The 12,520-nt window shown below is 34.3% G+C and overlaps 1 protein-coding gene across 5 annotated transcripts in view; it reads right to left on the reverse strand.

The window, feature by feature from the left end:
* The window catches only part of LOC123559876 (muscarinic acetylcholine receptor M2-like), a 200,204-nt gene that overhangs the window by 60,823 nt on the left and 126,861 nt on the right, over positions 1-12,520 (reverse strand). For 2 of the 5 annotated variants that reach the window (XM_053552182.1, XM_053552183.1), the window contains exon 1: positions 1,285-1,428. The exons of the other annotated variants lie outside the window; for them this stretch is intronic. The gene's annotated coding sequence lies outside the window, so the exon portion shown is untranslated. Of the gene's footprint in view, positions 1-1,284; positions 1,429-12,520 lie in introns of those variants that run through there. 5 annotated transcript variants of the gene reach the window in all.

Consider the following 12,520-nt stretch of genomic DNA (forward strand, 5'->3'; position numbering starts at 1 on the left):
AAGTCAGTGATGTAACCATGGGCTGGAATACCTAATCATTGACAGATCTTATATAATCTAAATGGCCAGTGTGAATGGATAGAGGATGAATATAAGAACTGCTTGATCATTGATAATTCATCCGCATTGTTCATGAATGGGACTACTTTGTGTAGCACATGAACAAATTCCTTTGGATGTGATTTGGAATCAAATAAAGATGCTACATGATTGTCAGAAATACACTTAACTTTGGTAGCGGGATAAACCCGCAACCAAAAACTACACTAGCGTTCACTATCTGATTGCTTAGAAATCTCGCATGGAACTAGTGCACGGGAATGCCATAACGTCATAGTCATACCAGTAAACTGAGCTATTTGAGTACGTGAAAATATTTTAACATAAGACAAGCAGCTTCTGACAAGAGGACGATCAGGTTACAGGATTCGAAGGCTAATGTGAATGTCGCTAATTTTCAGTAAAATATTTACGTACGGTGATTCTATTGATAACCCAGTTTACTGCAAAATATCAGTATTATGAAAATACAATAAAACCAAAATGCTATTTTCAAATATCAGGTCAATTAATAAAATACACCCTTTTGCACTTTCAAGAGTGTTTTCTATGAATCGTTAAAGTTATCTTCAAGCCTTGTATACAGACCCAGAAACGAACTGTGTCGATAATCGGCTCAAATAAATATGTCTTTTATGTAACATTATGATCTGGGAACAGCGATTAATATCATAGGTACTCTGCTCACCATCTCAATGTGCTTACAGCTTGTAATACACTGATCAACACCCATTATTCCTTGCCAATGTTATAATAAAGAGAAACTGACGTATTTGGTGAAAGGAAACATTCGTTTGAGGTATACTACTTGTTTTGAATAGCTTAGAATTTCACAATATGATGACCAACAATCCTGCGGGGTAACTTGGAATAAGAATAAAACACATCTTCTGCACATTATGTCTGGATGAATTCTACATTTTCATCAAAGAATTCAGTATCTATTTTAAGGGTGACAATTCTTAAATTAGTTTTCTGTAAATAATTTCTCAAATGAACACAATCACCACTTGACAATTTAAGCATTTTAAACTTAATACAAACGTAATAAGCTTAAACATTAATATTGATTTGCGGTGTTAATTCAAAACAGTTCCACTTTAATTTATAGTCATTAATCAGTTATGTTTAAATAGGAAAGATGGAGAAATGAATGGTTCTCTTGTAATAAACAATAATGAGATAATATATTCACTTTCACTATTTAAGATTAAAAAAATGTACCTTAATCCAGGTAAGATGTCTTGATGCTATAAAAGTAAGCTCTTAAGCATCTTTGTATTAAATCCCTGCCTCTACCGAAAAGTTACGTACTAGTATTTTCTTCTTCTGAATACTACGATCCCTCATAAAATTGAAGGTTATGTGTAGGCGATCTTTTAATCTAAACCATCAATAAACTGATATTAGTAACTACCTTGCACGGAAATCACTGCTTCAAACAATAGTAACCACTATAAACAAGCTAATTATTCAATTATATAATGATAAACAAGTGTGGTGGTGTTAATAACGATATATAAATTACTACTATACTATTAACATGCGAAACTGAATTACTTCGCTAATTATATGCAAATATTTGACGTTGGTATATAATATAATGATATAGACATAATATTGCATTTCTTCATATAATCAATACTATAATATAATGATATAGACCTAATATTGCCTTTCTTCATATAAACAATACTATAATATAATGATACAGACATAATATTGCATTTCTTCATATAATCAATACTTAAGGTATGACCCACCTAATGGTGAATATTTCAAATGTTCAACACAATGTTACAACAAAATACTGTATCCAGTGAGAGACTTATATGCAAAACTTAAACAACTTTTACCGTACCGTTATTTTTTTTTTTTATAAATTTTGTATAATTCATGGTATTTCCTCAAGCTCAAGTAGAGACAAATTTCAAAGTGATGGCCACTGTCCAAAACATTTGCAGAAAATTCATTATACGATTAATTTTGCTAAAAGAAACTTCAAACTATTGGTAAACAATTATAAAACACAAAATAGAACTGTCAATATTATTTGTTTCTAGCGTGCCTCAAGTAAAAGGATTTAATGAAACAGAATTCTAACTCCAACAATGAAAACTTAAGGTCGGAAATGGACAAAAGTGAAAGTAATTTAAACAATGACCTTTTATTTAACCTACTGCGAGACAATTCAACAAGTCACTGAGGGGCAAGCAGTATGCGAAGTTGCTGAGCATTATTTCCTTCAATGTCAACCTTTAACGATCAACGTATAAATCTATTAAGGGTAACTCGGCATTTCCATCCTTTGAACTTTAGGCTGTTCCTTATATGGGGGTTCTAATTGGCCTTTTTAGAAGAAAATGAAGATTTATCTATCGAAGTTCAAAATTATATAAAAAAAGTTTTGGGCAGTAATTTGCATCACTCATTTGTAGTAACGAAATTTCTATTTCAATTGAATTGATACAATAACTTTTCACTACCTTTTTCTTCCGCATGACTCTAATGAATAAACTCTTGGTATAAAATATATTACCAAAAGTGACTACAAGATGATAATAGATTACAGTCCCAGTTGCAATAGTGATAACTGACGGCCGCCTATGATATTGCCTGATACGTTTCTAACCTTTTTTCACTTCAAATTTAGAGCTTTTCTGAATAGGTATAATGCTAAATCAATAACGAACGTGTGATAAGAAATACAAATCAACAGCCTACATGTTTATCCGTATACTAGGTTCGATTTTCTGCACACATCAAAAGGTATCTTTGGCAAGAGTGATCTTATTGTTGTACTTTAAACTAAAAGGCACAATAATTGGAGTTTTTCATCTGTGGCATTTACATGTACACGTACTTACTCATTTTTAATTGCGCAAAATGTACGCAAAAACGAGTTAAAGGGGGAATATACAATATTTGACAATGTATATATTTAGAAAGAATGTAATGAATACTATACATTGGCGAAAAAGTTATAAAAATCGGACAAACAAAAAAGATATGGCAGTTAAAATATTATCAATTAATTAAACGGCAGCCATTTTGGGTACAGTGACGTCATCGTCCTTTCCTTATATGGGCATTACCTAATATTGTATTTATGATAAAATTATGTTAAATACAATTAAACATGGAGCTTTAATTTAAGGTATACAGTTTTACACACATACTAAGGTTCATATTATATTATGGCCAACAAAATATGTTTCTCTTAGTTGTTATTCACATGATAATGCCCATATAAGGAAAGAATGATGATGTCGCTGTGCCATTTGAGTACATAGATGGTATTCAAATAGCTATGTCTTTTTTGTTTGTAGTCCGATTTTGATACTTTTTTCGTCGTAAGTTTTAATGTTTCACCTAATTCTTTCTAATAAGAAATGTTGCCAAACGTTGAATATTCCCCTTTAATGAAAAATTACCATCATTTTCAAAAACTTTGCAAACGTGCACTATCACCTCAAATACACAAAAACAATCAATTCTTGATGGTAAACAAGATTTGTGGTATCAATTACAATATAAAAAACGATAAAGTAATCAATTTATGATAGTAAACAGGCATTATGGTATCAAATGCAATCTAAAATACAAAAAAGTAATCAATTATTGATGGTTAACAGGTATAATTTTGGTATCAATTACAATACCAAATACAATAAAAATGCATATTTAACGTTACTTTCTTAACTCCAAATGCTACTTAAACCATCTTCTTGTTATAAATTGGCATACGAGAAAAAGGAGTGTAGTGACTCGTGTTTTTTTTTATAAGAAACTAAAGCCACAGTCTAAAATCAGAATTAAGTTTTGGTGATAAAATAATCTTTTGTGAACGAAATGTTACAGAGAATACAGGGTTAAAGTAATTCTAAGTATAAACAAGTCGAAAGATTTCCTGCGGCCAGAAGTTATACCAGGCTAAAAAGAAACTTATGAGTGCTTGTTTTTTTTTACCATACCATTACGCTATACATAGGAAAAATAACTCCATTCTACATGCTGTACAAGTAGACCTATGGAATATATATTTCTTAATTCTGAAAGTTATTGTTTTGAGCAAAAGTAACTATATGTCCCTTTCATGTATGACATAACTTTTACCTCAACTGGCCACATTCCTTGACTATTGAAATACTTTACTAGAGCTATCACGAATGTGATTCATGCCTTCACCTGGACTTAATTGACATATAGAGCAAAACAAAACAACTCAAGACCATAATCCAAGAAATTAAACAAAGAGGAATCTAAAAAATCCCTTATGCACAACTAGGTATCAATATTGATCACTGCTGAAAGTTTGAATAAATTATATGAAATAATGAATGAGGAATTCAGGTCACAAGACTTTCTCTATATATAACATACAGAGTGCCAGCTTTATTGCAATAACGGCGTTCCATAAATGCGATAAGCCAATCGCATATCGGTAAAATATCACGTGAAATCACCCAGTCTCCATGTGCTTTACTACTTGTTGCATTCCAGGCCGCAGGTAATAATTCTACACAACATAATACGACAAATAACGGTGTAATAACTTTTATATTACAAAAAATGGAACGGTAAATGTTGTAAAGAATATGTCCAAAAAAAGTGAAAAACTCGTTTAAAGTCGAGAAAAAAAGCGTCCATGTTCCAGTAAAATCCATAGAAGACTTTCCGGAAGTATAGAACGCAATCAACCCAACTCTGTTTAAGAAAGTTAATGAAAAGTACGACAACCTTCCCTCAACAGCACCAACGAAAGCGGAATCCTGTTTATACAGATATCTTGACGAGTTATCGCATATGGACATTGAGTACTGGGTACTACTCCCGCACGATAATTTAAACAACAGCAAGTTTTTATATTATCGTTTGATTATATGGTTCTCATGCATCTTGAACTCAAAAAGGTTGTCAATGATAGAAGTTAAGTGCATACTGTAATGTTATACAATATTTTCTGTATTGAAACGTTTTAATGAAGAAAAATCATATTATCAAATATGTTATCGTTTGAGTTATCGTGCGGGATTTATCAGTTGTAAAGCTACCGTACAGTACTGATAGACTGTTCTGTGATTGTTAATAAAATGTTTAGAATATCCTTTGGAAGCAAGGTAACAATAGACTTGGGTTGCATTCCCTTTGTGTATATTTGTCCTTGTTCAACTTTCCCCTTCGGGTCCCCCCCAAACCCCCCGGCCCCATTTTACCATTTCCTTTCCCTCCATCTATACTTAGCATAAATTAATATGTACTTGTTGGATGTTTGAAGCAACCCGTCTGAAATATTTTTCCATTACAGCTTCTGTTTGTAGTGGACCTACTTTGCAAATGCGTGGCTCTGGGGTTGTGTTTTGGTGCTCTGTGCTTCCGAGAAATCTACCCTTACCTATTATCTTTTGATCAGCCTTTTTTTCCCTGAGACGTGAGACGGTAGGCGTAAACTATACATTTTTTTAAGTCCAGCACTGTATCTTTTCTGTGTTATATTTAGTGGTAAAGCGCTTGCTTACAACAACCAAATATTGACAAAAACTATTTTTCATTTTTTTTTTCTATTCGTGAAATCGACCATCATCCTGATGTTTGACATTTTTCTGTTACAGCAGACTCGAGGAAAATTTCAATATAAATGCAAATGACAAGTGTAAAGTAGTTAAGTTTGATGCACAAAGTTATTGGCATGATTCACCATGACATAAATAACGATAAAATCATATTGTATGTATCAATTTATGACTGATTCTAACCATTTATTAATAACGCATGTATTTTGGCATGTACAAACAATACGAGATTTGGTGGTGAAATTTACCTATAATTATTTCAAAAACAAGCATAGGTATCGACTCTTTCAATCGTATGTTTTCACGGTCGCCAGTACAAGTTAGTACAACGATACAACTTTTAGTTTTAAAACCCACTTAAATACTATAGTGTTTTTAACGTAACATTCTAACGAATAAGACATATTTAGTAGGGAAGTTGTATAATGGAGGATAGCCTCAATGTTGACGAGGGAATTTATAAAAGTGTATAGCGTTACATTGATATTTTCTTGATTTATATGAATTATCTACTTATCAGTTATTCGTTTATTTTTTGTTGAGTTTAACGTCGCACAGTCATAGATATTCGTCATGATACGACTTTCCAGCTTTGAAAGTGGAGGAAGACCCAAATTTCCCGCTCGTGCGAGCCCGCAATACTGCATGAAAGAGCAGTAGAACCACCGACATTCTGTAAGCCAACTTGATGGCTTCTTCGCATGATAACACCCTACACCCTTCAAGCGAGGCGGAGTGGGACACGTGATTCAAAGTAGAACCACCGACATTCTGTAAGCCAACTGGATGACTTCTTCGCATGATAACACTCTGCACCCTCAAAGCGAGGCGGAGTGGGACACGTGATTCAAAGTAGAACCACCGACATTCTGTAAGCCAACTGGATGACTTTTTCGCATGATAACACTCTACACCCTCAAAGCGAGGCGGAGTGAGACACGTGATTCAAAGTAGAACCACCGACATTCTGTAAGCCAACTGGATGGTTTCTTCGCATGATAACACTCTGCACCCTCCAAGCGAGGCGGAGTGGGACACGTGATTCAAAGTAGAACCACCGACATTCTGTAAGTCAACTGGATGGCTTCTTCGCATGATAACACTCTGCACCCTCAAAGCGAGGCGGAGTGGGACACGTGATTCAAAGTAGAACCACCGACATTCTGTAAGTCAACTGGATGGCTTCTTCGCATGATAACACTCTACACCCTCAACGCGAGGCGGAGTGAGACACGTGATTCAAAGTAGAACCACCGACATTCTGTAAGCCAACTGGATGGCTTCTTCGCATGATAACACTCTACACCCTCAACGCGAGGCGGAGTGAGACACGTGATTCAAAGTAGAACCACCGAAATTCTGTAAGCCAACTGGATGGTTTCTTCGCATGATAACACTCTACACCCTTCAAGCGGGGCGGAGTGGGACACGTGATTCAAAGTAGAACCACCGACATTCTGTAAGTCAACTGGATGGCTTCTTCGTATGATAACACTCTACACCCTCAAAGCGAGGCGGAGTGGGACACGTGATTCAAAGTAGAACCACCGACATTCTGTAAGCCAACTGGATGGCTTCTTCGCATGATAACACTCTACACCCTCAAAGCGAGGCGGAGTGGGACACGTGATTCAAAGTAGAACCACCGACATTCTGTAAGCCAACTGGATGGCTTCTTCGCATGATAACACTCTGCACCCTCAAAGCGAGGCGGAGTGGGACACGTGATTCAAAGTAGAACCACCGACATTCTGTAAGCCAACTGGATGGTTTCTTCGCATGATAACACTCTACACCCTCAAAGCGTGGCGGAGTGGGATTCGTGATTCAAAGTAGAACCACCGACATTCTGTAAGCCAACTGGATGGCTTCTTCGCATGATAACACTCTACACCCTCAACGCGAGGCGGAGTGAGACACGTGATTCAAAGTCAGCACCCTTGGAGGCCTACAAATGGTATTAGAGACAAATAACTATTCCCAATTGAGAACATCCTTGGTATTAAAGAGAATTCCTACAGTTTTTTTTTCCTTTCATAGAATTTTTTTAAATTCACATATAAAATTTGTGTTGAAAACAATGAACAAATAAAAACAATAGGTCACCAGGCTTGTTTTTGTGAAAAATTGTTTTGAACACACCCACTATTGCTGAAACTGCCAGCGAGTTTTCAACATTTTCATAATCATCTGCTTTTTAGTAAATACCAACCAAAATATACATCAAGACAGCACAATACTGTTTTTACTTTTTACAGATTTTATTATATACTTATTTGATATCATAGTCGTATTTGTAATACTCTATCCTTACAATAATGGGTACAAATGAAAAAAAAATATTGTTTCATATTTACTTTTGTGAACTTTTTTCAATGAAAAATACCCATAGTGAAGAATATTTTTTTAAATTTTGAAAAAACTCTTTCATAGAAATTTTTCCTGTTTTTCTTGTGTATAGATAATTGTATTGTGAGCATAAAAATGGCTAAAAAAGTATGGGTCACCAGGCTAAATTTTATGTTAAGACCGCTAGAATACAACACCTGTTCGTACGGAAATGGCGCGAACCTGGCCAAATTGATTACATGTATGTCTGCTAAAAGTTAAAAAAAGTTTACTAAATGATCTGAAAGGTGATATTGTCTTATCAGTACTAAGTCAATTATCTTACATTATATGAACAACACTGTCTTTGTACTAAAATGCGAGATTCAAGATTCCTCATATTTAAGATTGTCTGTAACATGTTTCAACAAATGTTGACTTCAGTTCAGTTTTCCATAGAAAGTGTCGGCTGCGCGGAAAGATGCGCATAAAAAACTATAGGAATTCCCTTTAAATATGCGACCAAAAGTGACTATAGGAAATCATTCCCTTTAATTATATCTCTTGCTGCGACGACGATAACAATCGATTACAGTCGTAGCAGTAATAATGTAAAATAACGGTCGCCTTTCTTATTACTCAATAAGATTCTAAACTATTTCACTTTGAGGAACTTGAGCTGTTTGTAAAATCGTTAATGAACGTGTGATACATAACATATACATCAAAAGATAATAGGTAAGGGCAGATTTCTAGGAAGCACAGAACACCACAAATACAGCCTCAGAGCCACGCATAAATTTGCAAAGTAGGCCCGCAACAAAAAGAAGCTGTAACGGAAAAATATTACAGAAGTGTTGCTTCAAAAATCCAACAAGTACAAAATCCGGTAGCTAAGTTCTATTAAACTGTATCATTGCAGAGTATCATTAAATAGGAGAATACTGAAGAACGAACTCGCCACTTGCAACACTTTTGATGCATTTTGTAACTAACGCGTGGAGATTCCCGGATAAGAAAGGTACAGTACAGCAGCACATTTCAATTAATTACAAGTTCTGACTTTTCGTTACAATTGTGTTTTCAAAACGACACTTAACGAGTTTTTGAGGCTTGTATTGGATACTTTTGTATTTGTATCTGAAGTGGCAGCGGCCAAACACAAATGTAGCATTCCTTAATTTCTTTCGACTAAACACGTGCATTATTAATGTCTTATGACAAGCGTACAAGCTCTGCTCGGCGGACAAGAACAGTACTCGGTAAGACCCAAAAGGGACCTGGTAAATTTCTAAGAATCAGTAAACAACAATGAGTTATAAATCAAAATAAACTAGAATGTAATGGAATTAGTTCATGCAACAAACTATTTCCTTTTCTTAATGTGTCGTCTTTTCAAGGAATTAAGCAGAAATAATATTACTGGGTTAATTTCACATAAATGATGAGTACAATATTTCTTGTATTACAAAACGTACTGCAGGTTTGTTTTACAAACTGTGCTGAATAAAAGTAAGACACTGGTCCAGCTACCCAGTAAATATATAATAAGGTATCAAAAGAGTCGTTTGCTCAACGTTATATAGTATTTTGAGAAATAGATAATGGATCAATATACGCTCCAAGTTTAATTCATTCATAATTATGAAGAGACATAACAGCTTCATTGATAAATATTGAACAGAGGCGACACTTACAATAGGAGTGCAATATGTTCAAACAGAGAAAAAAGGGAGGTAACCGCGGTACATACTTTGTTCATACAGGAAATTTCGAAACATGATAATAAGATTATTGTCTGAAAATTTAACTATTTAAACTTACTTCTAAAAATAATTTATCTAATGTAATTAAATGTATTAAAATAATGTTCCAACTTGAAATAAATAATACAATATTGTACTTAATGTTATATATGTTAAGAACTATGGTTTTTTTTAAAAGTTAAACGGCTTGTGAAAGGCAAAACACATTATCTTGTGGTACTTGTGATACAGAATCTATATGGGGTACGAATGAAACGTAAAAACAGCTTCTTGCACTTGTAACAGGACTGAGAGCAAGATTTTTCAGGAACTTACAAGTTAGTTAAAATGTGTCTGGCTTTCTGTAAAATGAAGATAAAATGCAGTAAATGTGCTGTTTTTAAACAATTTGTATTAAGGTGTTGTGATTGTGGATAATAAAGTTGAAACGTTTTATGTCTAAGTTGGTGCTGGAAGATAACAGACATGGTTTATTTAGTCTTTATTGCAGTTGTGTAAAAATACAAATCTCGTTTTGCCTATTTTCATGCATAAATACCCAAAGAAAGTTAAACAGGTGCCACATCTGGTTTTTCTAATTTTATTTGGTTGGTGGTTTGGGTTGTTTTGATCATGGGAAGTCTAAAACTGTAGAATCTACTAATCTCTGAGCAACACCACAACAACCGGATCAAGAAAGGAACAAGAACATATCTCCTGAGAATGCTTGGAAATATTATCCAGTCCAACAAGGGGCTTACTAAAACATGTAATGGACCTAAAGGCGCAAACAATATTCATTAACATGCTGATGATTTGTACACACTTTCATTTGAACTGGACAGAGACTACAAGAGAAATAAGTACAAAATGTATAAATGCGGATGTGATATTGTAAAGTTCAAAAAGTATCATGACTAAATAAATCATCGGACGTGAAAGTCCCAGCACTATGCGCATCCTATATGTGGATAATGTATACAAATTTTATTTGAATATGGTGAAATATGAAGGGGGAGTTGTAACATGATTGTTAAAATCGGGTCTTTGACACCAGTGGCAGAAAATGTTGCTTTTTTTTTCTTAAAGAAATCAACAAAAATTTGGACAAACAGAATCGTACTAAAACAAAGATTACCGTTTTCATTATTTAAAATATTTCTTGAACAGCCTAAGACATACATAGGTAGTTATTCTGTCCAAACCTTTTGTTCACAGTTACTTTGATCACAAGCGGAATGTAGTACTTTTGATTTTAACTATGCATTATACTGACAGCCCCTTAATGGTGTTTCTCTTGATGCTTTGCCGTCTGCAAAGGTATTGAGTACATGTACATGCATACATAATTCTTTTCATCCGACCTGTGTCGCCAGCCCCTTAAAGTGGAATTATGGGCATTTTTCAAGTAAAAATCCAGCTGAAATAGATGTGTGTGTAAAAAGGGTGGAGGAAATTATAGCTTTTAACCCAATATACCAAACTCTTCTTGTTACCAGTACGAAATAATAACTTTCCAAATATGAATTTTCTTATTTTGAGTGGGGCAGTCTTTTTAAGAAAAGTCAAACTGCACGCAGGAGTTGCTTCCCTTCAACTTCAGAAATCTCTGCCGATTGAAGAAAAGAACTATTATTTTATTAGTCAGATTTCTTTATTTCTAACGCATAAACTTCAAATACTTATGCGGCATTATCGTTAATTTAACACGTCTAAATGCACAGCAACCGAAAATTGCTTTTATAAAACATTCACCAAAAACACACTATGTGCAGTAGGATGCGCATAATGCCACTTTAATGGTGCTTTGTCGTCTGCAAAGGCATTGAGTACATGTACATGCATACATAGTTCTTTGGGTTTGCTTCCTGTAACTATTACATACGTGAAGGATTAACACGATGAGAATTACTTTTATTTACACTTTGTGGTTTACAGAAATTGATAAATGAAACAGAATGTAAGATATAATATTGAAATCGCTGTATTTATCGTAACTACTTGGAGTTATGAATATACTATGATTGCATTTATTGTCTCGCCATAATTGTCCATTTGCGCTATCTAAGATATTTTATTCGTTTTAGTTCCTATTGTTATCTGTTATAATACACGTTGCCGTTATCGGCCTGTATCTACATATATCAACATTTGTATGTTACGATAGCTGATTTATGACTTGTTCACATTACAATTTCTCTGGTAGAAGAGGTACAGGCTAGAAATTGAGATTTATATCGTATAGAAGCTTAGTTTTGTAAGAAAAGTTACTGTGCCGCCCGTTGTCGATTTAATTTCCTGAAAATAGTTACTTTAACGTGTTTTAAACTTTTAGAAAGTTCGTTCAAATGTAAATTTATGATATGAGGATTTGATTGATTTTACCAGCGAAGAGACTTCCTCCTGAAAGACAGATCTTCAGATGACGATAAAACATGTGATGCAGCTGGTCCGACGCAGATAATTTATTCTTGAGAGTGTCTTCATATTACAATTAAGCACAGCTGCTGGTCCAATGCAAAGTGGGAACGAACCTTTTAATCATGTTTCTTTTTTCCACAAGCGACATTTTTGGACTTTATCGTAGATTTTCATACAATTCCTAATTTCCTATCGTAATATCGAGGCCGAAATTAGCGATCTGAACATCATCTAAATGAGCTCACAGTTAAGTACACACTGATCATCACCTTTCATTGCTTTAAGTTGTACATTTCCACTAATAATAAACATACAATAGAGGCTACTGTAGACGTATTACTGGTTTTCATTTGTTTTAAAAACTATTAACACCGTAGAAGTCGCAAAATCAGT

This window comes from Mercenaria mercenaria, chromosome 10 (genome assembly GCF_021730395.1).
Source record: "Mercenaria mercenaria strain notata chromosome 10, MADL_Memer_1, whole genome shotgun sequence".
In the NCBI taxonomy this organism is placed as follows: domain Eukaryota; kingdom Metazoa; phylum Mollusca; class Bivalvia; order Venerida; family Veneridae; genus Mercenaria; species Mercenaria mercenaria.